The sequence below is a fragment of the Mus musculus genome, chromosome 14 (genome assembly GCF_000001635.26).
Source record: "Mus musculus strain C57BL/6J chromosome 14, GRCm38.p6 C57BL/6J".
NCBI lineage: Eukaryota > Metazoa > Chordata > Mammalia > Rodentia > Muridae > Mus > Mus musculus.
In genome coordinates, this window is record NC_000080.6 from 34,881,326 (window position 1) to 34,908,165 (window position 26,840).

A 26,840-nucleotide genomic window follows, 5' to 3' on the forward strand; every position below is an offset into this window, starting at 1 on the left:
CCAGCCCCAGGGGAGCAGATCTCTGTTTGCTCAGACAACTCCAAGGAGTTGCCTGGGGCAGCCATTTCTCTGAGAGCTGTCAATTGGAGTTTACCAACAAATGCCAAGGAGCTGCTGCCCTGAGATCTGAAGCTTCTCCGTGGGATTGTGCTCCTTCCCTGGGGCAGGTGGCTGCAGGGTGACACAGGAATCCATTCTCTATGTCACTCTGCTCCCCGTTGCTCATCTTGGCTGCTGTCATTCCTGTGTACCCTTAAATGGAGCTTGTGGATGAGCAGGGAACTTTTAGGCAGTAGAAGCTGTGTGTGTGTGTGTGCGCGTGTGCGTGTGCGTGCGCGTGCGCGTGCGTGTGCGTGTGTGTGTGTATGTGTGTGTGTATGGGGAAGGGGCGGGCGGTGCAGAGGTGGGGGATGGGGATGGAAAGTGTGGTACCCCTCCTATTCCTTCCTGTATGCAGGATCCAAGTCTGTGGTAGGGAAGACCACATAAGCCCGCATAGACCGTCCTGCAGCCTGTGTGTAGGACTTTCCCCTCTCTGACCAGACAGCCTCCTTCCTATCCTGGGTTGTAGGATTGCAATCTCGGGACCCAGTTGACCGTGACAGTGAAGAAGAGGAACAGGATCTGTCTGGGAGCCATCTTGGGTTAAAACTTAAGTTTTGGGATTCTGGCTGGGCCACTTGACTCTGTCAGATAGGAAGGAGTTCCCTGATATCAGAGCTGCACATGAGCTGTTGCCACTTGTCCTGGTCCTAGGTCTTGGTCAGGAGCTATGCCTGTGTCTGGGGCATGGATGGCGGACTGGTTTTTATTAAGTGGTTCCTTTAAGGATGGGGTGTGTGGCCCTTATGCCTGTAGGGCTTCCTCCCTGGTGTAGGACAGACACAACAACACTGTGATCCATGGCTCAGCTAGATGGAACACAGAAGTGGTACGGTTGGTAGCCTTTGCCCAGGAGTGTCTTCCTGTTCAGGACTCACAAGAGAGGAAGGCACTGTGGGGTGACTGGGCACGGCTTTCGGGGAGTTCCCACAAACCTTCTACTGAGTCCTATTCTTCCCCGCTGGGTTCCCTGGCTTCTCCTCCTCAGCTAACTTCTGAAAGTTGGGGGTTTGTGTATCTTGCCTGCTGTGCTGTGGATCTGGGGTCACCTGGGCTCTGCTTCCCCTTATTCTACTGGGCTCCTTCTTGGCTTCACTCCCGGGCCTCACACACATGGCCCAGGGTAGCCTCCCTCCAGATGGGCTCTAAAAGAGCAGAAGGGCAGTGAGTCCCATGATCTGTGTAGCTGTCCTGGGACATGAGGTGGTCAGCATCTGGGACCTCCTTGGCCTTGCGTGGAGCCTTGCAGAGACTGGGAACCTGCTCCGTTTGCTCTGGGTGTTTCCTCTCTAGGGCTGCTCTCTCTGGCCGAGGCTTCAGGACAGTATGGACTGAGGCAAGCCCTCTCTTGGTTGCCTGTGAGATGCAGAAAAGAAGCTCCTCCCACCTTCCGCACTGCTTCTGGCCTCACTCTCTCTTGCCCCTTACTGCCCTGAAGGACCCTGTCCTTGGCTCTTCCTCCCGACAGAGCATCTCAGTGCCCCCAGTTGATGGTACTGTGTCTCTCAGTCTCTTAGTCTCCATTTTCTGTTTTCCTCTGTCTTCTCTGTCATGAAGTCCTAAGTAGTTTGGTTATCTGCCATTCAGTTCACTTCTTTTGGTGGGCACGGAGAGATATATTAATTAAGTGACAGAAATCCAAGTTAAACTAGTTTAAGTAAAATGAGTTTTTTTTTTTTTAAGCTTGCTTTTTGAGAATATATCTAGCTTCATACATGGCTGGGTCTAGCAGTTTCAGATGATCATGAAGCCTTCTATTCCTGCTTTCTCTCTCAGGCTCCTCCTGTGTTATTTTCCCCTTCCCTTCTCAGTCTGCCCTGCCTGATGGTAAATTGACCACAGGACCTCTCCCAAGTCTGATCTTTAGTGTCTGGTCTTAGCATGAGTGAGGGTCCCTTCTTGGGAAACTTCAGCAGAGGTCCGTCCAGCGTGAGTCAGCAGCACATGGTAGGCAGGACATTTCAATTGGTCCGATCTTTCTCTGTAGGGGAATGTCCAGTGTATTAGAGAAGGAGGCGGGCAGGAGGCTCTGCGGAAGAAAATGAGAGTGGGGATTGGGGAAGGCAGGCTAGGGCAGCCCTGTGGCTTGGGAAGCAGGGAACTGGGATGATCAGAACCATTTTAAGAAGATTAAGCCAGCAGCCATGGGGAGAGTGGGTGGGCCATGGGACGTGGTGAAGGGGGCCAGAGGAAGCCGGGTTGAAATGGTGTGTGCTGACTCACTAAGGCGGTAAAGAGCTTCAAGGGACTTGCAATGCTCTGATATTAGTAATTTACCATTAGGAAGGTGGCGTAAGTGATAATACTGTCCTGTGGAGCTTCCTCTCTGTTTCTCGTGACCGGCTGATATTCCTGGGGTGAAGATGATTGCTCTGTCTTCGCCAGGCAGTATGGAGCTGAGGATGCTGTACCTCCCCTGCACTCTTCCCAGGCATCACTGTGGGGACCCACCAGTTAGGCTGCTCGCCTTGAGTGGCAGAAGTCTCATCAATCTATTCCTCAAGCGAAATAGGTGCTTGGATCAGGCAGACTCTAATGGCCCAGGGAGCAAGAGCTTTGGAAGTGAGAGCATGACATCCATACTGAAGCTGGAGGGCAGGCACAGAGGAGGGAGTCCTATGGCTGTACAGGAAGGAGCTGAGTTCTGGGAGACAGGCAGGTTTGCTGCCCTCCGGTAGCACATGCACTATCTCAGTAGTATGCTTGCATTGCCTTCTGTGCCCACGAGGCTGGACTCACTGTGCCCAGGGAAGCCCTTGGCCATACATTTGAGGGGAAGCTATGGTTGTCCACTGCTAGATGGAGCTTTTTTTTTTTTTTTTTTTTTTTTTAATCTGGGAGTTTGTGCCTTGCTGCTTTGGGCTTTGGGAGGTAATGGCTGCAGTGAAGTTTGAGCGCGAGCCTGATGACGAGGATCCGAAGGTACCGTGTTAAGTTGTTCTTCTTCAAGCAGCACGTAGGCAGGCCTGCGGCAGTTCAGCAGGACTTTTTGGCTCCCATAAAGTTCCATTTCATTTGAGTCATTTTGACGACCAAGTGTTTTGTGTGGATGTTGCGCACATTCTAGAATAACTTTGAGAGTTCTCCATCATCATCTTGCATATCTTGTGGGCATATTATTAACGTCTCCGAGTGCACACCTCTTTATTTTTGCATGCAGTGCAGGTGATAGAGCCACTGTGATTCTTATAATGACCTCCTACCTGGATATTTTGGCCTCTCTTCAGCTCCCTGAGCCCTTTCCCTGTAGCCTTGCTTGTTGAGGGAATAACTACGCAGGAGATGTGGGAGTTTCTTGGCATTTGCCATAGAACTTGGCTATGGATAGGCAAGCAGGTGCCACAGTGTGTGTGGTAAGAGTCCCCACCCTTTCTTTTTTGTGCACATACTTAGATTCCGCCATATGGCTTGGCCTTTGACAGAGCATCTTTGGACTGCTGTGAGCATAGCCACAGGTGCCTTTTTCTAAAGGAGGTGATAGCGTGACTCAGAAATGGGCACTTTTAGTTGGAGGCAGAAATTTGCAGAGCTGAGCTGCCATGTGGGGTGAAAGAGGAGGAGGAGGAGAAGGAGACCATCATTGCTGAGGGAGAATTTTCCTGCAGTTTGTAGGAACATCCTCTATGGCTGCTGATTGCAGTCACCTTTAGCTTGCATGGCTAGGAGACCTCAGAAAACTCCAGGACAGAACAAGCTCAGAGCTGAAAGCACAGAGCTCAGAGTTAAACCGACTACTGAGATGTCACCCAGGTTGGGGAAACGGTTAAAGAAGGACGTGAAACTAGATGTTATGGAAGACATCAGGTATAGTATGTAGGCTGTTCTGTGCAAACCAGGCCATGAGAAGGGGTCAGCTAGCTGTCTTCTGTGGCCTGTCTGAGAGTCTAGCTGGCCATACTTTGCCTAGGAAGCAAAGAAGCTAATGCACTTGTCCTAAGGACAAGCCTCATACACAGTTCTTGGGTTGGGAACTTGTGGTCCTTTTGGACTCAGGGGCTGATGTCTAAGCACTGTGGACTGGGACAGTCAGCCGTGGGTCATTTTCATGTTTCCCCTCTGTTAAAAAGGCACTTGGTAGAGTGACAGTAGCATCCCCTGTCAATTGAGCAGCAAGTTACTGGGGCCAGGCACAAGGCTTTCATCTGATTGCCCTTTGTCTGAGGTAGCCCCCAATGCTCAGTTAGATGTGAATTTATCAGTGACTTGACCTGAAGTACCAGTCCCGCAGAGAAATGGTGGGGAATGTGTTGATCACTGCCACTCCCGTTTTTCCTATGGCAAGTCCTCTTCCCCATAGATCTGCTCTTTCCTACTCTCATCTCATGGCATACCTGGAGCCTCCCATGCTAGGCTCTTCAACAACTTCCACAAACCAGGCTTTCTCCGTGTATCCTCCTGGATTTCATCTTACCAGCATTTAGGGTCCTATACTGTGTAGCCTTCTTGTCCCTGGATGGAGTGGTCCTGTCTTTCTCTCTCTCTCTCTTTTTTTTAAATGCTCTCACACACAGCCAGAAGTCATATGTCCATCTTCCCTATCAGCCCCTGGGGCTTCCAAGAGTCCCAGTAACATAGCCTGAAGGAGCAAACACCACATGGCCATGTCTGGGCCCTGGCCAGAGCCTGAGCAATGGTGGCTGAATCCTTGTTGATGACTGAAGGCCCTAGTTTCTGCCCCATATGTGTCCCCAGTTCCTTCCTAAGGCTAGTGGCAAGTGTCAGTGTTGGTAGAGCTCTTGCTAGGTGCCTGAGTGCAGAACATTAGTCTCCTTAAGGGCAGGCATTATTGTTAGGTCATATTTCAGAGTCAGAAGGTTAGAAGCAGCTAAGTTTCTCATGCCCAGGGTCAGGACCTGGTAGGTTATGGGTGCCTGGTAGTTTTGGGGTCCACTCTCCCTCTTTCTGACCCAGCATCTCAACCACATGCTGAGGGGTGAGCCTGTCTTCCCTGGAGAAGCTCTTCCTGGAAGGCCTGCCTCAAATTCTCACCCTCTTCCCTTTGACCTCACTCATGGGAGAAGGTGTGTAGGGCGTGTCTGAAGCCCATGGAAGTTCCCCCAAATTTAGTGACCCAAGCAATCAAGAAAAACATACCTGAGCCTGGGCTCTTCCGCTGCTGAGGGAACTGTAGCAGCCACTTCATTTATAGCATCAGCCACCTGAACTGAGGGACGCTGGCTACTCCCCATGGCATCATTTCCAAATCTTTGATTGGGCTCTGATTTCCAGGCTGCTATAGGCTGATGGTCCAGGCTCTTCTTCATACCTTTTTCCTATTATGGAGGAGAATAAATATCTCTAAGCTTGTAGTGAGATCCAAGAGGAGGCTGTATCTATACTTAAACAAATACCTGTTCCCACGCTAGGTGCCTGTATATATACCTCTATACACTCATACCTCTGCCTTATCTAGACACCTGCCTTCCTATTATTTATTTAGCTAGTTCCATTCCCTAAGTCATGCCTTACATCTTTATTTATACTCATGTTTGTATCTATATCTCCTTTGTACCTACACCCATACTTACAGCTATACTTAGAGCTATTTCTATATCTCCCTCATACCTATTCCTGTACCTACACATCATCTGTACCTATGGCTATATCTAATCTACCTTGCACCAACACCTACACCTACTGCTTTACCTGCCTAGCTCAGAATGGAGTCTGGTTCTTGGGAGCCACTGAGTAGGTGTAGCTGATACATCATCACTCTGACCAAAGGCCATGGATGTGGGCAGCATTGGTCTGTGGAGCCGGGTGATACCATGACACACTGCCTATCTATGCTGAGTGCTCTCTGACTTACTCTCAGCCTGACCTACACATGAGACGGTATAGGTTTCACGCTTCGTGGGTCATGTCTGAGGGGCCTGGATCTCATTATTTAGGTGACACATTGAGCCCTTTGTTCTTGTGACATGCAGTGGCTCAAGTCTCCTGGGTGATCGTTTGTGGGTCATTAAGTAAGGATGTCACATGGAGATTAAGGAAGCACGTCACTACAGGGTTTCACTGTGAGCATCACATGCAAGGTGATCTTGTGTATGGCAATGACATCCAGAAATTCCCCTGCTGCCAGCTGAAGGCAGACACAGCAAGATGGTGTCTGGCTCACATGTTGTGACCTTCAAAGCCATTACTGTCAGCTGATACCAGTGGCACCTTGGTAAAGTGAACCAGGGCCTTGTTAGGTTTTAGAGTCTGGGGCGGGTGGGTTGGCTGGACTAGGAATACCCTGGACACTTCTGTTGGCCTAGGGAGGAACAGAGGCGAAGGTCCTTGACCACCAGGAGAATATTGCTTCTTTCTTTCTCCGACTCCAAGTCTCCACAGAGGGAAGACTGCTGATGTGTAAGCTCTAAAGCCATCTGAGCAACTTGGGGCCTTGAAACATTTGCAGGCAGTGCACCATTGCACTGCACTGCCACAGTGTCATAGCAGGTGATGAGGCTGTACCTTCTACACTTGGGTAGAGCTAAGGCCAAATGAGCACAGGTCCTTTTCTTCCTCATCGGCTCCTGCCTGTCTGTACCTTCTTTGCCATCTCATATCTACTACCTCCCTCTGATACTGTCTATGCCCTTTGCTTGGATGCTGGCCCAGGGTGTGGGCACCTGGCAGCAGGTGACATCCCAGTTTCCCCTTAGCACCTGCCTTAACTGGGACACTCACTTGGCCTTTATCCCTGCACTGCCTGTTGTGCTTAGAGCCCACAAGCCAGAGGTCATAAGCTTGTCACTTGTAGCTGTGCTTCCTCTGAATGGCCTTGCTGCGTGATGGCACTTGGTGACCTTTTTCAGGGCTCTCTCTGGGAGCTGGCGGAAGATGGGCTGGCTTGGCAGTGGTGGCAGTGGATGCTGTTTTGTGAGCAGGTGCTCTGGTCTTTGCAGAGTTGCACTTCTAGTCTCCTTAGCTTGGAAACAGAGCTCCTGCATTCCTGTTAGCTTCAGTGAGGCAGAGCCTCATGGGAGGTGGCTAAGCTGCCAGTAGATCCTCTGACTCAGTGGGAGATGTGCAGTGATCATAGAGGGGTGGAATGCATGTGCTGACACAGAGGCATGCCATTGTATGCAACAATGTGTATGTGTGTGTGCATGTATGCACATGGATTTTTCTGTGAGGACAGGTGTATGAATGTGAGAGTGGGTCTGTGTTGTTTGTGTGAACAGATGTGAAGACAGGTGTATATGGGGGCAGATGTGTGGGAGCAGTTATATGTGAAAGGACCCCCCCCACCGTGTGTGTGTGTGTGTGTGTGTGTGTGTGTGTGTGTGTGTGCCTGCGCGCATGTCATAGCATCTTCTGAGCCATCTTCCTTCTCTGAGTAAGCCTGTCCCACTGAACTCTGCTCATCTCTGCCAAACCCCTCTCCTCCAGCCAGGCAATGGGATATTCCTTGGGCCCTTCCACACATCATAATCTGAACTGGATAAAAGCACTGGGCTTAGGGTGTCCGGAGTCCTTTCTGCTCTGTCCTCTTGAGAAAGCATAGCATAAGTTAAGGGAAAGATGACTGCTTATAAGCCACAGAGGGTCCTTAGAGCCTTCTTCATGGTTCCTGTTAGAAACCAGCCATACTAACATCGCCACTTAAAATTCCATTCTCTGCGTCTCTGAGACCATATATTTTTGTTACTCAGGCTACTTGGTTGCTGGCATTCTGTGGGAGCATCGCACTGAACCATCTTTGTACCTTTAAGATTGTCTTACCCTTTGTGTCTGTATCTGTGTGTTTTGTGTGTTTGTGTGTGTGCGCGTGCACATGCTCACATGCACGTCATGGTGTACACGTGGAGGTCAAAGGACAGCTCTGTGGGACTGTCTTTCTTCTTCTACCTTTATGTGGGTTCTGATGGTCAAACTCAGGTGGCCAGGCCTTTACCAGTGAACCATCTCACTAGCCCCCAAACTTTGTTGTTATTGGAAAGACTACATTGGAGCTGCAAAGGAGCGGGGGCCAGAATCCCAGTGTCCCCTTCAGTGACCCCTGTAATGATGCGATTGTATAATGGAGCCCTGTAGTGACTTCCTCAAGGCTCTACCATCTCCCAATAGAACCACCAGATGGTGACCAAGCCGTCACACATGGCCTTTGGGGGACAGTCAAGTTCCAAATCATAGCAGGTGCTTTTGTGGTGGTGGCAGACCAGTGAGCGTATTTCAGAGTTCTTACAAAGTTTGCGTTTGGTGCTTTCTCCTTCTTTTAAAAATGTTTTGGAGATGAGATCTTGAAGCTGGCTGCTCGGCCATTTTGTTCCACCTTACAAAAAGATATTGTCTCTGGGTCTGAAAATCCAGGGCGATCTCTTTTTTCTTTCTCTCTTTCGGAACCCTGGAAGATGTTGATGCATTCTTTCTCTTGTGTCTTTTCATGTCTGGGGAGGAATTTGCTGCTCTTCTTATCCCTTTTCTTTTGAACACAGCGTGCCTTAACTCTCTGGCCGCCTCTAGGATGTTTTCTGTTATCCTGCTTTTGAATATCTTGGCTGTGATGTGCTTTTCTGTAGTTTCTTCCCGTGTTTCTTCTGCATGAAGTTTCTTGAGATTTTAGGATCTGTGTGTTTGTAGTGTTGATCTAATTTGCAACTATTAATAAATTGTTAATGTACTGGAATTATCCCTTGACCACTAATGTCATACTTTCTCTCTCTCATCTTTTTAAAGACTGTCTCCTTTCGGGTAGTTTCTTTCCCATGTGTCCACGTGTGCTAACTTTCCCTCTGCCCCTTTTGCCCTGCCACTCAGTTGTCTCACACACTCTCATTTCTCATGAGTTGAAGCTGGGATTTCATCTTCTTTTAAAACCCCATGCTGTTGCTTTAAAGCTGTAAAGACTGCTTTAATATCCCGATCCGCCAGGTCTGACATCTGGGTAGGTGTCGGTTCAGTTTTGCTAGGATTTTCGCCCCCTTCCTATGGATAATACTTTTTCCTGTTTTTTAACATACCAAGTGACTTCGACTGGATTCTAGACAGCGAGACAGACACCTCCGTATTCCTAGAAGCACTGGAGCGTTATTCTGGGATACACATACCTGGAAGCAGTTAGGCCTCTGTGACTTGCTTTTACTGTTTGTCAAAAAGTAAGGAGTTGCTGCTGAGGTGGTAGCTCTCTGTGCACTCTATGTAGCTAATAGCCTGGGAACGGAGAGGTTTCTCAGTCTGTCTGGACGCTGACACCGTTCTGTGCCCTGTGTGAGTGGCAGACACTAGTTTAATACCCTCAAATACCAGTTTGTTTTTATTTCCTTGTGTGTGCATGCGCGCGTGCGTGCGTGCGTGTGTGTGTGTGTGTGTGTGTGTGTGTGTGTGTGTAGGGGGTGGGTTTTTCTCTTCCAGAGGTATGTGAGGACAGGATTTATAGTGAACAAGCTTTAGTACAGCCCAGGTGTCAGGGTCCCTGAGGAGCCAAGAATGAACCCCCCACTGTGTGTGTGTGTGTATGTGTGTGTGTGTGTAGGGTTTTTGCTCTGTCACCTCAGTGGGCACGGTTCATTAGGAGCCTGGCTTTCCCTGTGTCTCATATGGATGATGGATGGTATCAACTGAGTCTGCCCATCAGTCTGCCTGTTCCATCCCTCCAGACATCTTGGAGGAAGTGAAAGGTTCGAACAACCCCCAGCAGAGGCAGTTGAGGGTTACAGCAAGTGTTGCTGCTGTCTTGGTACTGTCCTGGGAAGCACTTATTTTCAGCTGAGGATCTCAGAATCGTGAGGACCTCTCCGAGTTGGATGTGACTTAGCTTGAATTTGAACCCATTTGTTCTGGAAACCCTGGTGTTTCTAACAGGCATCATTATTTTCCGTATCACCTTAGAGTTTGTCGCTAGCTCTATGTGGAAATCAGCTGGGTAGCCTCCCTTTAGCCCCTGACCCCTTTGCAGGCCTGACTGCTACAAGCCATGTTCTCTCAGTGCTGGTCTAGGTTGGAATAGGTTGGCCTATGTTGTAGTGACCTGCAACGCTGAGACTTCTTGCTTGGGTTCCATGTCTACTGGGGGCTGTTGGCCTGGTGCTCTGTACCTTACGGGCATCTTCTCACTCCAGAAAAAGCAGCGGATGGACAGCTACTGTTGGTTGGTGGTGGTGCTGCTTGGACAGGACAGAACTTCAGAGCAAAAACTAGCTCTGACACTCCTCCTCAGAACAAATGTTGCCATAACTGCTTTGGGCACATTGGCAGTACAGCTTACCTGCCAGTCCCAACTCAGTGGTGTCGACGAGGGAGTCCTTTGGGCCAGTACAGCATTCATGGGTACTGACTTCCCTGTCAGTGATGGCTTTCAGGGTGAAACTCAGTGTGAGGGAATTGGGACTGTACAGTGAAGACAGTCGTGTCTCCCCCCCCCCACACACACACATCTACTGGAGCTCATTGACTGGTGTAGGGACCATCCTAATACAAGAGAGGAATCCTTAGCCTGGTCAGCCTGTGTGTGACACAGCAAGTGCAGACTGTGGGGGAGCACCAGAGCAGTGACTCATTCTGCCTTGGGAAACTTGCAGAGGGGGCAGTGCCTGAAGCTCCAGCGCAAAGATAAGAAGTTCTCAGCGAGGAGCAAGGAGGGAGGGGGTGCTGTTGTCTTGGGAACAGATGTGCACAGGCAGAGACCCAGGGCAGCTGCTGGGGGCTTACAAATGGCTCGTGTGTGTGTCTTCAGTGCTGGGACCTATGGGCCTGTGTCAGGAAGGAGGATGCGAGGAGGGGACTTGGAGTAAGGCTTTCTTTCTCATGGGAAGGATGTTACATCCCCTTGTCTCTCGCTGCCCAATGGCTAAGCTATTGCTGGCTGAAGAGTTCTGGCTGGTGGGTGTGGCTGGCGCTAGGAACTACCTGCCTGGCAAAAAACCTATCCCCAGGTTTCAGGGCTGAAGGCAAGGCTAAACCCAGCTCCCCTGCTGGCAGCCCCTGCTGTTCACCCTAGGGGGATGAATCAGCTCCATTCTTGGTGAACAAAAGCTCTTGGGTTGCCAGGGAGATACAGGCAGCAGCAGCCCTGTACTTCCTGGAGCTAGAGTTTGGTGTCAGCAAGAGATAGGTACCTAGCAGCACTGAGCATGGAATCCAGACCTGCCCACAGGAGAGCAGACTTTGCTTGACCTGTCAATATGGGATGTGTCAGGGTGGTTCCCGGGCAGTAGAGGCTCAGGTTCTAGCAGGATTTAATCTGACTATAGCCCTTCCCATTGATGGCACAACTTCAGCTCCCCCCAACCTCCCCGTCTGCTTCTTGGAGCTTTCTTTGTCTGAAGTTGGGCTAATGAGACCCAGCTTTAGAGGCCAAGCTAATGAGGCACTAGGTGCATCCCCCCCACACCTTGTGCATTTATTATGCGCTACACATTTGTGGCTGTCTGCTGAGCACTGTCTGGTGGCCGGAATCCATGCCCTAGAAGAGATGCTGCAGATTGGATCCCGAGGCTCTGGGCTGGGTTTGTCAATGTTAGAGACCTGGAATTGGGGATTGGAGCAAGACAGTGTTCCTCTCACCTGTCCCCATCCGAGAAGACTGGTTCCCATGCACACTTGACAGGGAAAATTGGGTCAGATTTGGGTGGAGTATGGGACAAGTGCAGAGCCCCCCCCCCGGGGGGGGGTACTTGGCTGTGAGGAAGTTCTAGGAATCCAGGAAGTGAATTTAGGGGCCTGGTAGAGTGGTTTGGGGTTATTGATATTTCTCTGTGTGCATTTGTATGTGTGTGTGTGTGTGTGTCAGGGATGTCCTATGAGTGTTTTCTAAAGGGTTGCGTGGAGTTAGAGGGCCACTCGTGGGAGTGTGGTAGTGAGGTCATTGTGGCTATGCACTGGGGGCTTTGTGGCAAGCCTCGGAGTTATAGCCAGGGTCACAGGTGTGTTTGGGAGTCAGCTATGGTGGTGTTGAGGGTATAGGATGAATAGCAGAGTAGCTCCAGCCCCAAACTCTGTGGGGACCTATTTCTTTTCTTGCTGCCCCACTGGGAAGCTTGGGACAACTCTGCAAGTGGGTCCCTGGGTAAGAGGAATCTCTGAGGTCTGGGACCAGGAGGTTGAGTGGCAGGGCACAGAATTCAGGAGGCTGAGCAGCGTGAGTGGGGGCAGTGCTGATAGGAGACCAATGGCGTTGCCCATCTGCAGAGGCATTACTTGACGTTTGATGTTGTCACCAGGAAAGTTGCAGAATGAAAATAACTTTTGGGCAAATATGATTATGATGTCCAATCAGGAGCAGCCTTTCATCGCTGGAAACTGCTGACTTCCTCTCCGCTAAAGACAGGTACAGGTGACACTCAGTGGCACTGAAGGAAGACAGACCATTGATCAGTGTCATCGTCATGTGTGGGAGCCCGGTACTCCTGCTTCCTCCTCCATGGACCTGGAAGAGCTGGACTCCACATGGAACCCCTGAATGCTCATGAAAGCTAAAGTGTTGGGGAGATGGCAGGGCTAGGAGTAAAACATGGCGCTCTGGATTCTGACACATCTGAGTTCAAGTTCACCTCGTGCCACTGCACTTAGAAACTGTGAGTCTATGTGGGCAAGCTTCAGTATCCTCACCTTCAGAATGGGAGCTGTCTCTAATTCTTGACTTTTCAATCATGCGACATAGAGCCTGGCACAGATGGTTGGGACAGGTGCAGCTGAAAAGACTGGAATGCCATGTGAGTTAGGATGTGGCTTACTGTCCCAGGGGCTGAGGCCTGACAAGAGTCCCAATGGAGTAAACAAGAGAAAGTGAAAGAGAGAGGGAGAAGGATGGGGTGGCTAGATAACGTCAGGGAGGTGGAGGGGAAAGGAGTGAGGGCAGTTTAAAAGATGGAACAGGGTTTGAGGAGTATCCGTCCAAAGGAAGCTGGGCAAGGCGGCCATTCAGACTGAAGGCCTAGGTCAGGCTGGCTGGGAAGGATTGTTGAGCAGCCTATGGCTGTCCCTAGTGTGTAGCCAAGGCGACATCTTTCTGGTCATGCTACTTTAGTTACTTAACTAGCCAGTAAAAGCAAAAGGCCAGGCAAGTGCAGGTCCCAGGCTTCTGTGAAGGATGGCACTACTGGGAGGATTTCTGAGGGTGGCCAAGAAGCAGCTCTTTCCCCTGCGAGTCTCTGAGTCTCTGCTCAACAGAGTTGGCCTCCTGGAGAGGCTTCCTCATCTGTGATGCCACGGAAGACAGGGCCGAGGTGCTGCGACCAGGCGGTTAGGAGGTCTCTGTGTTGGGCGTCTGTCTGCCCGAGTGCCTGCCTCTCTGTTGCTCTGAAGGAGGCAGGGGCTGGGCCTGCAGCTGCCTGGGCAGAGCTGCTCCTTCGAGGGACACACTGCTGGCTCCTCTCTCTGGTTACAGACTCACGACGTCATGCCTCTGGTCTACAGCACACCTGACCTTCACAGCCAGCATGGGCATCACTATGCCAAGTCAGGGAAGATCCTGGAAGTCTGGCCCTAAGGACAGAGTGGCGAGGGAGTGGACATGACTGAAGATGGGCTCTGAAGAAGTGTAGTGAAGCTTAGGTCAGGTCCACTTCGTCAGATAAAGCTGCATCTGGAGTCCTTCATCCAGGGCTGTGTGGCAGGGTAGAGAGCAGCAGGGACTAAATGTCTCCCAGCTGTGGGGCAGGTTACAGACTCCAGCCCTGGGAGAAAGTGGGACAAGGTGCTAAGGGCACACAGGGAGGGCAGGCTGGGAGTTCTATTAAGTGTCCAGGCGACAGAGATGTTGCAGAGAACTCAAAGATGAAGAAAATGACATTGAAGACCAAGGGGTAAGGTTATACCTGCTCGTGGGGTTGGCCTCCTAGCTCCACAGTGACAAAGCTGCTGGGATGGGGGAAGCCAGCAACCTACAGTCTGCCATGGCTCAGCCTGAGCATGAAGTGGAGAGTTTAGTTAAGGCTCTATATGAGAATGAGCTAAGTGAGCATCCAAGGTCACTGTGAAACAACATCAACACAGAAGCCATGAACCTGCTGGAAGGAAGACAACTGGAATATGTTCCCAGCTCTGCCGTGAACTTGCTGGGTTCTTAGACAAGTCCCCTCCCCTCTCTCATTTTCATCATCTGGATCCTCTGTATAACTGAGAGCTGGGCATTTTCAGTCTGTCTGAATGGCATGCTCCTCTCAATAGAGTGCAGTGGGGTGGGGCAGGGGAGATTCAGTGGTCTATAGAGTGCCTTGGTGTGGGGCAGGGGAGACTCAGTGGTCTAGCCTGTATTCTGTTGAAAGCCTGCTCCTAAATACTAGTTGGTGTTTGTAAATCAGCTCTTATTGAGACTTCCTGTGTGCCGGGCACTGTGCTAAGCATTTGACAAATATTAATTCTCTTAATTTCTAAAGCAGTATTGGGAGAGAAGGTGGGGGGACCATCCCAGAGAGGCAAGGTGATGATGCAGGGTCACACAGCCAGGTCTCCAGCCCAGACCTGGGGACCTAGGATCCCAGTTGCTCTCCCTGATCTGATGGGGACCTTGGAGGTTGCAGAAAGAAGTGAAGAAAGTGGCTTGTTTTGCTGAGTGAAAGAAAGACCACTGGACAGGAGCTTAGGACTCAGGGGTGGGTGGGGTGGGGGTGGATGGGGTAGGGGGGGGGGAAGAGGGGTGGGTGGGGGTGGGTGAGGACGACCAGTCTTTCTCTAGAGAATGCCCTCTTTCCTACAGAAGGACCAAACTCCTCCTTGAAGCCTTCCCAGCTGGGACCACTGAGGCCCAGGGGAGTCAAAGGTGAGTTTATAGGGGTAGCATGGCCTGCACGGATATGTAGGAATCGAATGCAGGAGTTTCTCTTCCAGGCACACACTCTAACCACCAAATTTATGTACGCAGATAAAATGCAGGGGGGGTGTAATGTCAGATTAATGGATAAATAACCGTCCTGGGTTTTGGCACGGTGGCGGAGCGCGCCAGTGAGAAGCCTCATTATGTGCGGCTCTGCCTCGAAGAACAAGCCTCTCGCTGCCACCCCAGCACCGGGCCCGCGAACAGAGCATGAAATTGTTGGAAATGGCTCCCCTTCACCCTCAGAACAAAGATGTTTTCTCCAGCATAAATCGGCTCTCTCTCGGCGCGGGGGCCGGCGTTCCCACAAACGCAGCCTATGCTGCGCTAGCGGCCGGGGGAGGGGGCTGTGCGCCTGGGAACGAGGGCTTCCTGCCTGGCTGCTGCGGTGGCTCTGTCTCTGGGCCTCTGGGGACAAGGAGCGCAAGTCTGTAGTGATGTGGAACCTTGTGTGGACTGAGGTTGGAATTAGAGCTCGTGGAAAGGCAGCGAGCGTAGTGCTGGGTGATTTTTTAACCTCTCTGAGTGCAGTATGTTCGCAGCGAAGTGGGGCCCTGGTAGGGAGCAGAGATAAGGTGGAGGATGAGTGACAGATCCAGCAGCAGATCCAGCAGTGCTAACAGCTGCCAGGCACGGGGGTGGAGCCATAAGTACCACCCAGCCCCCTCTCTCCCATCCAAGTCCTGGGCAGACCAGAAGAGTCAGTCCCTTTTCTCTCTCTTCGTTCTCTTTCTCCTGGAGGCAGCTTGGGCAGTGGAAAGAGTACCCAATTCATGTCACTGCCTAGCAGTGTTACCTTGGGCAAACTGCGTTACCTCTCTGAGCTTCACTCTTGGTACCTGCTGGTGGAGAACAACAGGTCCACCTTTCAAGACTGGTTATAAAGAGTGATGTGCCAGGCACACACTGCTCCTTGGATAGTAATATTCCGTAACAGATGCTTAAGGAGTCTAGCCCTAAGACACGGCAAGGGCATGCCAGCTGGGCATGACCTTCAGGGTTTTCAATGGGAACTGGGACCTTTATGATGGTGGCTGCTGGATGCAAGCATGTGTAGCGTTCATAAACACCTACCCAGGCCCTCTTGGGCAAACCCAGTGGGTTTCCATACCTCGTAGCACCTGGCCTTGTAGATAGTGGGTTCTATTTACCCTTTCTTTCTCCTTTCTGTGGCCTTCCTCTCCTACTCCATACACTCTAAGGAGTTTCTTGCTGATCCAGATTAGAGATGAGGAAGAGGAAGTTTGAGGGATTGTCCTAGACCTGGGCTTGGTCATATGAGGCCTGGCGCAGGAACATGGGGTGACCTTTGCTGCTAATGGACCCTTGGCTAGGTAGTATATAAGGCATGTTCCAGGCACTGGGAACTCAAGTCAACCAGTTACCAATCTTGCAGAGTTTGCTTGCCTTCTGGAGAAGGGCAGTGATGCCTGGTGACAGGCTTGGGGCTCTGCACTCACCGAATGTCTCATCTGCAGCACCAATGAACAGATTATGTCCACTCTGTCCCATGCTGGCAGGTCTGGTGTGCCCTGTGTCCTCCAGGGATCCAGCAAGTCCCACCGATACAGAGCCCCTGGCATATATGAGGCAGCCTCAAGCTAGATTCTGTCGGATTATTTTTTGCAGTCATATAATTTGCTGGGGCGGGTCTCAGTTTCCTCCTGCCAAAGTTGGGGTAATAGTCACTCCACCTCTCCTGGCTGGGTAGAAAGCCCCTATGCAGAGCCTGAGCAGGCTGAAGGGTGCTTCTTTCATGCTAGGTGTTTGGGTCTTTGTGGGCTCATACGACACCCCTCCTTTGCAGCTTCTACGAAGGCCATCTCTTAGATCTGATGAACACCTATCTGGTCTCCGGTAGAGCAGACTCCCCAGACAGCAGCTCCATCTCCCACCTGCCAGATCTTTGTTTAGCTCAGAACTAAAGACAAAGCAGAAAGCACAAAACCTTTCTTCCATTGAAAGCAAGGGAGCTATCTGCCTTGTCAGCTCTGGAGTGGCTCAGCAAGGCCAGGAGGCTGGTGATGGGTGAACCTGTCTGTGGGGCCTCCCTGAGGCACTTTCCATCACTGTCCTGTCTGTCATCATGGTTTTCACATTTGCAGCCAGATGCTGGGGAAGTGCTCTTGCTCCATGTTTGGAGGAGGAATACTTCCCATGTTCACCTACACACTCTGTTATAGCCCAGCTCCTAACAGCCCTCTCTAGCCCCTGCCTTGGGCCTCTGGGATGTCATCTACTGTAGGCGTGTCTGTCAGTTCCCACAGAGACCAGGAGCTCCTGAAGGCTTTGCTGGAGTCCAGGGGTCATTAGAAAGCCCAAGGCCTGCTGGACGTAAGGATCAGAGTTAAGGCTGTCATGAAGTAATACTCACAGTGTGTAGTTAATAGTGCACGAATGGCAGGTGGGCGGTGCCTATGCCTCCCGGTTTAAGGTAGCAGATAATAAGAAGAATGGTGCTTATTGACCTAACCACCCCACATGGTGATTCTTGCTTGTTCCATGACCACATATTGTCTGCCTCACACTAACTAAGCTCACAAGAGACTGACTTCAGTTGAAAGCATGTCAGCTTATTAATGAGAAACCAGAGCCTGTGTTCTCATGGGTCCCTCCAACGTCCAAAGAGCAAGACCATCGGGTGATACTGACATTTGTTTTGGATCCCAGGAGGAGGCTTCTTGACTATCATTTAGAATCCCCTTGCTTCCTGTCACCCCTCCCCTCAGCCCACTTTGCTTACTGTTTTCCATTCCATTTCCATTCCATCACTCTCTTCTCTGTTCCCATCTCCATGCTTGCCACCTGTGCTAGCTTCTATCCTACACATGCATTGTTAGGGTGAAGCTAGAAGCTAGACTCTATATTCATTGGATTAGATTTTTTTTTTATTATGGTAGTGGGGATTGAATCAAGGGCTTCTCTTGTAAGCACTCTACCATTGAGTGATACACCATTTCTAGAAATAATTACTTTTAATCTGGGTGGTGCTAACAGCCCACAATCTTATCCCTGCCCCCTACCTTTTACTTAAACTTAGAGCATTTTCCTTCAATGTTGGACAGACCCAAGTTTTCCTGTTCTTTCCTGATATTTTATATTTCCTAGTTAATATGAATATATGTAATTATACATTACTTGCAGGATTTAACACCATTCTCCAAAAACTCAGCCAAGTTTAATTTTTGAGGCAGGGAATTACTTTGTAGCCCAGGATGGCCTCAAACTCAAGACTGTCCTGCTTCAGCTTCTTGAAGGCTGTAATTGTACATACATGGGTACTACCAGGTGGAGATTTAGTTTTCTGCATGCATATAAGCACACAGAAGGGGGCCAGTTACCATGCTGTACCAGTGAACAAAGATATGGACAGATTTATGAGTGATGGACAGTCTTGGGAGAGAAATACAGACAGACAGACAGACACAGAGAGAGAGAGGGAGAGGGAGAGGGAGAGGGAGAGGGAGAGGGAGAGGGAGAGAGAGAGAGAGAGAGAGAGAGAGAGAGAGAGAGAGAGAGAAGGAAAAAAAGGAGAAGGAAGGGAACGGAGGGAGGGGCAGCAGCCCTGAGACATACGGCAGCTGGGTGTACAGAGTGTGTACGCTTTGGGGTAGTAAATTATTAGATCTCCAAAGTAGATCGTCCTGGATCGCGTGCCCCAGGGTGTGGCACTGTGGTCATCTAAAGGTGCATGTTTATGGCCTCGTGGGTTGTCTGAAGCTTTGAGGCCCAGCCTTCAGCTCCACCAGTGAGGTCCTGGCTGCTCAGCCCTCCCCAGACGAATCCTGTCTTTCAAATGAGGGCCAACCAGTGCGAACCTCAGCAACAGTTTCTGTGTACAGGCTTCCCGCAGGATGGCTGTGCCCTCTTCATTTCTAATCTTGGCTCTTCTTGTAGTTCCCTGCTCTTTTCTGAGATGACGGTGGTCAGCTGGGTCTCTTTTCTGGAGTCTTCTTTGGGAATCACAGATCCTGTCTTTGAATTATTCCAGCATTTTTACTTGCCCATGTCATCATTCCTATTAAAACCTGTCCCCCACTCATTGCCCCGTGGCCTGCATAAATGTAGTAGATTGTCTTACTGTTCCGAATCTCTGGTGTTTTTCACTGTGTGAGAATTTCTAGGCAGCCTGGAGGACGTCCTCTCTGGCTGTGTGGCTTGCCATGCCCATGGGAGGAGAGTGGCAGGAGAGTGTTTTTCCTCAGCACCAACACTCCCTCCCGGGAGGTGCCAATGGTTCTGCCATGCTTAGATGTTACTGCATCATCAGAGATGGGGCCCTGCTCCCTTGGCCTGGGTCCTGGAATGAAGGTTGTGTGGGAAAGGGCTTCAGCCGTAACACACAGCGGGAGAGGGAAGTGGGGTTTGGTTGAAGTCACTGAAATTTGGGATTGTTGGTTATGACAGTATATCTTAGTGAACTGACTAATACATTTAAAAATATTTTTGTTTGCATACACACACACACACATCTTCCAATAGTGGTTCTATCAGAATCATAGAGAATATTTGATTTTGAATGCTACTATTCAATAAATGTAATATATTTTCATTTTAAAAATGACTGGTAGCATTTCACTTTTGCAAATCTTGTGCTTTATTTTTGACTTTATATATATATATGTGTGTGTGTGTGTGTGTGTTTGTGTGTGGGTATGTGTATGTGTGCACTTGTGCAACATGGTATATATGGGGAATTCAGAAGATAACTTGCAGAGTCTGTTCTCTTACATTCTGTGGGTCCCAGAGATCAAACTCAGGTTGTCAGGGTTGGTGGCAAGCCCTATAAGCCTTTCAGCCACCCCACAGGCCTTCCTCTCATGTTTTACATGTGACACTATTTTAGGATTGGATGGCCCTTTGAAGGTGAGCAAGTTTTTAAACACATAGCCTGTAGGTGACTGTGTTCATTTATCTGGTTCCTACTGTTCCCTCCTGTGTTTCTGGGGGTTTAGTAGTCTCACTGGGGTGCAAACCTGACTGTGGTGGGGGGACACTCCAACCAGGGGCCTGTTGGAAGGCTGCCTGTGGCCGGCATGGAGCACTGTCCTTCTCACCAGATCAGGCGCTGCTGTGGGGGCTGTTTGCTTCAGTGGGTTGCAGACTGTCCTAATTGGATTATGGGGAGAAAGTCCTTGGCACCTCTCCCCTGCTCTTTATCTTCCTGGGGACAATCCTTTTAGGTGTCTGGAGCTGACACTCATGTCACTTTCACACTCAGCCCCTGTCCTGGTTCCCTCTGGGTCCCTCAGCTGTGCCTTGTGATTGGTGTCGGTGCAGCGTATACCTGGCTGCTTTGTCCTCCCAATCCTGCCCCACGGTACCGCTGTCCTCCTTGAATACCGATCCCAATCAGCTGACATCTGATGTGACAAGTGAGCACCTTGCCTTCTATGGCTTGGCTGTCTTACTGTTATGCACCTAGTCGTAGCCACACTGTGCGTCTTCTGTCTCCTATTAAGTTTAGAGGTGACCGGACCCAAGCCTGTCTCTGCAGCTTCTCCTTGAGTCTCCTTCCCTGTTCTTAGGTCTGGCTTTCCATCTGTCTCTGTTGGGTGCTGTGTTGCTCAGTAAGGCCTCCTGTAGGCATTATTTTGGATACTCAGTCCTGTGATAATCATCTATGCAGTGGGATCATTATTGATCAATGTCCTCTCCCAAATCACTCATAACAGACATTTCTTTTTATTTATTTATTCACTTTACATTGCAGTCACAGCCCCGCTTCTTCTCATTCTTCCCTCCTCTCAGTCTCCCCCAACAACCCCTTCTTCTCCTTCCCCTTCTCTTCTGAGAAGGGGGGAGACTCCCCCTGGATACCAGTCCACCCTGGAACATCTGAAGAACTAGGCACATTCTCTCTCAGTGAGGTTGGACAAGGTCAGTTAGGGGAACAGGATCCATAGGCAGGCAACAGAGTCAGGGACAGCCCTCTCTGCAGTGCTTGAGGACCCACTTGAAGACCAAGCTGCAATCTGCTACGTGTGCGTGTGTGTCGGGGGGGTAGGTCAGCCCATCATAACAGCACTTTGTCAGTTCTTAGGGACCATCCTAGCTTGGACCTTGTTATTCTGTTTCTGGATCCATCCAGTTGTCCTCACAGCCAGCTCACCTCAGATGGGACTGTGTCCTTCCCTTACTGGCATCCAGTCTACATCAGTGTATGAAAAATTCCATTCTGCCGGTGGATTAATCCCTTCCCAAGGCCACTGAGAACCGTGAGAGGGAAAGGAACTAACTGAATAGGGAAGCTCTGAGAGATGGGCAGGTGCAGAGAGCAAAACCGTCTCTAGGTCTGAGGAACAGGGCTGCCGGTAAGGCAGGGGTTGAGCTGAGGAGAGGATGTTGCAGGTAGAGAAGGACTGTCTGATGGGAGCTGTCTTTATAGGCAGGGAAGCACGTAGACTAGACAGCTCACTAGGTTAGGCTGTGAGTGCAATGGATCTGTAAAAGTGCCCTCTAATTTGTGCAGTGTGTGACTCTCACTTATTACTGTCCTAAATAGCTTCGTGTATCAGATATCTGTTTTGAGTGGATCGGAAAGAGAGCTTCTGTTTTCACTTGTGGATGCTCCTGTTAACAGGCTAAGCTAAGTTAGAGTCATAGTGTATGGTGACATTTACATTGCCTTTGACAATTAAATGCCCCTGGAAACTAGCTAGTTCATTTCTGAAGGCAGCGGAAGTCATGCCCTGGCCAGCAATGCAGCCTTGGGGTGACAAGAGCTGGAAGAAGCTGCCTGAGCCCTAGGGGTGGGAGTGGTGAGTGGGTGCCCATAGAGCCATCTGTCTGCTTAGGTCTGTTGTGGGAAGACACACGGACAAGACTCAGACACACCTATGGGGCTAGATGGGCTGTGCCAGCTGCTGAAGAGATCCACAGTGTCTGATTCTCTCCCACATTTAAAACAAAGAAGGGAGTTATAATCTGAATGGCCCTGTCTTCTCCAGTAGCCCAACTGCAGGCTGCCACTGACTGTGGGGAGGTTGTGTGCTGGCTGACCTGCAGCCGCTGCATAGTCAGGATGGTGTGACTCTAAAGGGGGTGAGGTGAAGCGAGTGTGTATGGGGTTGGCCTAGGGCAGGTGAGGCCCAGTGAATCTGCACAGGCAAGTGGACACAGCCTCTCTAGCTGTGTGGTCTGTGACACTTGCCCAGAGACTTCCAGTTGGATTCCCATAGGAACAATGCATGATACACCCTGAGATCTGCAGGAGAGCCTCAGGGCAGGTGGTCTCTGAGGTTCAGGGTGGGAAACGTGGTATAAGAATTTGTGGTTGCTGGAGGAGGATAGGGTCCTGAGGCACGCCAGGGTATGCAGGGCCCGGTGAGGTATGGGGGAGTTCAGCCAACTTAGAGAGAATAAAGGCTTCCATTCCCTAGCAGGGATCCTGCCTTCTTCCCTTTTGCTCTTGGCTGTAGGCCTGGCCTGTTGTCTATCTGTGCTACAGTGTGGATAGTGTCTGAGAAGCCTAAGGGATCCCCAGGCCTGATTCAGGTGTATATGTGTGTGTGTGTGTGTGTGTGTGTGTGTGTGTGTGTGTGTGTATGTGTGTTTTTCTTGGTCTTAGAGGAAGGAGAGTTAGAGGTGTGCTTGGGAAGGTAGCCCATAGCTCTGTGTAGGGAAGAGCTTTGCACAATAGAACACAGGCTGTAAATAATGCATCTGCCACAGAACTGTGCCCCAGGAAGCCCAACTTCCCTGCACACACTCAGGAGCACATTTCAATGCAGAAGCCACAGGAAGAGCGTCCTCATCTCTGTCTTTTATCATCAGTTTCCAATCAAGAATCACAGCAGCCCATGTCCTGGGGCTCCAGCCTGCTGCCTGTGGGGAACAGAGTTCTCCAGAGAGTGTGCTGCCGAGCTGAGCCATGAGATACAGTGGCTCTGCATCCAGTCTTTGGAGCTGGCCACATGCAGATGAGCAGCTTTTCTTAGGGGAAAAGACAGAGCTGTCATCTGGGCTAGTCTGATGTCCCTTGTTTCTATAGCTACGGTAAATGTAATTACCAAAGAGTAACCCTTTGCGGGTTTCACTGTAACCTCAGATAGCTAATGACATTTACTGGGTTTCTAGCAATCGGGGACAAAATGCTCATTTTGAATCTAACACGAGTAATGCCATTTTCCATCTTAGTTAAGTACTTTGTGTCATAAAAGAGTTATCTGTACAGCGCCCTTGGTTCTGTCAGTAAACATATTACAAATGTTATCACCACTTATTTTCTGGATGAAAGATATGGTGAAGCCCCAAAGACATGGCTCCTCCTTTGCATCTATGACTTTGCTTGGAGACTCAGAAAATCCAGCATGAAATCCTCACAGAAGGAATTTAGACCATGCACCGGTATCACACATGCACCAGGGACCCTGGAGGTAGTAACATTCTTAGGGAATACAAGCGAGGTAAATGCATTCTTCCTCCACGACACCACCACGGACGGCATTAGGAGATGTCATTTGCCTGCTGACAAAGGTGAGGGGTGCTGAGTGTCTTTGGTGTAGAAAAATGGTCGTCACTACTACTTGTTAGAGGAAGATAGGTTTCCTCTGTTCCTGGGCATATGGAATTTGCACACTAGAGTAGAGTTTGTGTCAGACCACATATTCATTCACGTGCTTTAAGGATCCATCTGTACAGATTTGTAAATAACCATCATGGTGCGGCATGATGGGTGCGTTCATAGAGGGACATACCAAACCTGCTGGAGTCGGGAAAGCAGTGTGGGGCATGAACTGCCTAGGGGAGTCTCAGAAGGCCCCTGGGATTGTAAGGTTTGGTCAGCATCTGAGACAGTAGTTCTCTACCTCTGGGTTTGTGATTCCTTTGGGGGTTGAACAACCCTTTCACAGGGCTTGCCTAAGACCATAGGAAAACACAGATTTACATTAAGATTCACAACACTAGCAAAATTACATTTATGAAGTCGCAATGAAAATAATTTTATGATTGGGATTCATTGCAACGTGAGGAACTGTATTAAAGGGTCATAGTTAGGCAGGTCGAGAACCACTGATCTAAGAGGATCTGAGTGACTTGAACATCCTGGGGCTGAAGGGAGAGGTGCAGAGTGGTTGTGAACTTAAAGTTCTTCTAGAGCCAAATCTTAAGTCTCAGTTAGGCTAGTGGTCTGTGGTTGCCCTGCTTGCTTTAGAGGTCCCAGGAGCAGAAGAGTCCCAGCAGGCCTGGCGTTCAGCTGGAGATACATCCAGCTTAGACTTTGCTGCTTAGTACTAGATTTCAGGTACGGTCAGAGCCTTGTATAAAATGAGGACAGGCAGATAGACAGACATGCTCCCTCAAGGGACAATAAGAACACAATGCGTCACAATGCAGGTGCCTTGCTCAGCACATGTTTCGCTGTTTCTGGTGAATTCCTTGAGTGGCCACGAAAGCATCCAGGCTCTGGAGGGTTTGTTTTGGCCTAGCCAGTGCTGTGACATCTGCTAATAGTTGAGCAACAAATTCTAAAGTGCAAGGGAGCACAGAGGTCCACACACCTGGCACCAGGATTCTCACAGCTCAAAACACTTCTGTCTGGATCAGAGTTGGGCACTGATGGGGATTTTCTGGGATGACCTGAGCCAAGGGCTGTTTGGGAAGTTCAGTAAATGCTCTGTAAACTGCATGTCTTTGTGAATGAGGACTCTGTGCCCAGGCAGCCCTCAGCCTTCTTCATGGGGTAAGGTGGAGGTGGCAAAGGTGACTGGATGCTGGCAGGAACTCCTTAGCAGATGGAGCCACTGTCTATGGCAACTGCTCTCTGTCCAGGCATGCCTTGCGAGTTATTGGATGCATTTAATCAACAAGGACAGGTATTCTCTATAGTCTACTGGTGAGTGGTTCCCTTTGTTAGGTCCCCAGGCACAACAATTCTTTTGTTTGGGGTTCAGAAACGAGGTCTAGATTGAAGCTAGATGCTTGAGACCCTAGAGCCCCTGATCAAGGGAAGGGAGCCAGCTCTGTCTAGGAGCTTCCCCATCAATTTTAACTTTTTCCTCTGCCAAGTTCAGGCTGACTTGGTTTGTGTTTTAAGTGCCCAGTCTTGTTGGGGCTTCCAGAGAGACATGTGCCGATTTCTTATCAATCAACCTTGGAAGATGTGGGGAGGGTTTGATTATCAGCACCACATTCCAAACCTGTCCCCTGGAGACCAATGAATGTCACGACCAACTACTACTTGCGATACAGAAGGCCTGGTATTATTGGGATCACGCTGGTCCTTTTAGTTTGCTTGGGCTGGGCTTTGTGTGAGAGCCACTGTGGCCCATGCGTCTCTAGCTTAACAGCCTCCCTGAGGCCTTGGGAGACCCCACCTGTGCCACTCTTTCTTCTGCCTTGTGCCACTTGTTCCCATACTCTCTAATGGCCTTTCCCTCTCAACCTCTTACTCAGCACTTCCCAGCGTTGTTTCGAGGTAGGCCAAACCCTAGAGAGGCTCTTAGGGCCAAGTTTGCCATTCATGGCTTTTTTTTATTAGAAGCCACAGAAGACTCTCTCCTTGCCCTGCTTTCCTTGGAGATAGTGGGAAACTAAACTTAGCATTTTTAAGGTATTCTGTTTTTCTCTTTGGTGAAGAGATTGAAAGGTTATCCATCTGTTTACCTATCATCCATATCCCATCAATCCATCCATTCAGTCGTACATGTACCTACTTAATTATTCCTTTACCCATACACTCAACCATCCTATGGCCAATTCATTGTCATCTGTCCATCCATCTGCCTTTCTTCCCATCTTCACATGTTTCTTTCTACCCATTTATGATGTATCACCTATCCACCTACTCTTCTACCTGTCTGTCCATCCCTCTGACCATTAATCCACCTAATCAAGTATTTGGTGATTCCTGCAGTATTCTAGGAATAGCACCAGATACCAGAGATCTGAAAAATAGATGAGATCCATCTTTAGTTGCATAGGTGACTTTAGAGGAGGCCAGCCAATCTATCACAGTAATTGTTACTGAAGGTGGTGTGATCTGGCATGGGGAAAGGGACAGGTGGGAGCTAGAACTGGTAGGTGGACAGCGGGGTATGGTTTTGAAGAGGTTGTTGCAGCCAATAACACCAGGCCTGGAATAAAATGCTCACTGTATGTTATTGGACAATGTAGTATTCTTATATAGAGGTAGAGCTGGGTCCTGAGCAGTGGGGAAGGGGTCTAGGAAATTCAGCAGCTGGAGTGAGGAGATGCTAGACTGACAGCAGAGGTGGGTGCTGGTGGAGGAGATGGATCAGTGACCTCATGTAGCTGAGAAAATCCTTGCTCTTCTTTTGGGGTCATACTCCTCTGTACTGTGAGCTGGTGTGCCAGGTTTATGGCGGCTAAAAGCCAGCTGAAGTCATTGTCAGGAGCTCCTCTTGCCTGTCTTTCCTGGGCTGGACTTATCTCAGGCACTAGACACACTACCACTAGAGAGCACCCACGACAGGGCAAGGTGAGGTCTCCGCTACACTAGGCCCGGGGAGCCTAGGAGGCCTGTGACTTTTCAGGTCCTTGTGGTTATGGAGGTTAGTGGGGCAGATCATACTTATCCCCTAGGCTGCTCCCAAGCCCTGGCTAGAGAGGTCCTGGGATAGTGCAGACTCTGACTCTTAGCATCTAGAGGAATTATCTTTTCTGCCTTATGGATCCCAAGAAAGGCAGAGCTGAGAAGTGTCTGCGCTCCAGTGTTTCTCCCTGGTTCTCACTTGTCTCAGCCCCTGGAACACTGGCCCTCTTTTTTTTTTTTTTTTTTCTTTTGGTCTACCTTCCCCTCCATGTTGTAGTGATGCCTTGGCTGTTCTGCGAGGACAATTAATGGATGCTCCAATTCTTCCTACAATAATCTTCAATAATGAAATTAGAATGGGGACCATGCCTAGTTCATTGGCCTTCTCCTGCCCCCCCCAGGGGGTGCCTTGCCCCTACAGGGACCTTTCCCAGTGTCTTGGGAGAAAGAGGGAAGGACATGTGTATAGTAGCTGCTTACCCATGTTACTTCAAGGAC

General features: G+C 49.9%; 1 protein-coding gene and 1 non-coding gene across 4 annotated transcripts in view; both read left to right on the forward strand.

Moving 5' to 3' along the window:
* Positions 1 to 26,840, forward strand: part of Grid1 (glutamate receptor, ionotropic, delta 1) — a 763,385-nt gene that overhangs the window by 61,323 nt on the left and 675,222 nt on the right. The window lies entirely within an intron of this gene.
* On the forward strand, positions 13,284 to 13,381 carry Mir346 (microRNA 346). The gene has a single exon (NR_029774.1). It is a non-coding gene; the product is annotated as a microRNA 346 (primary transcript).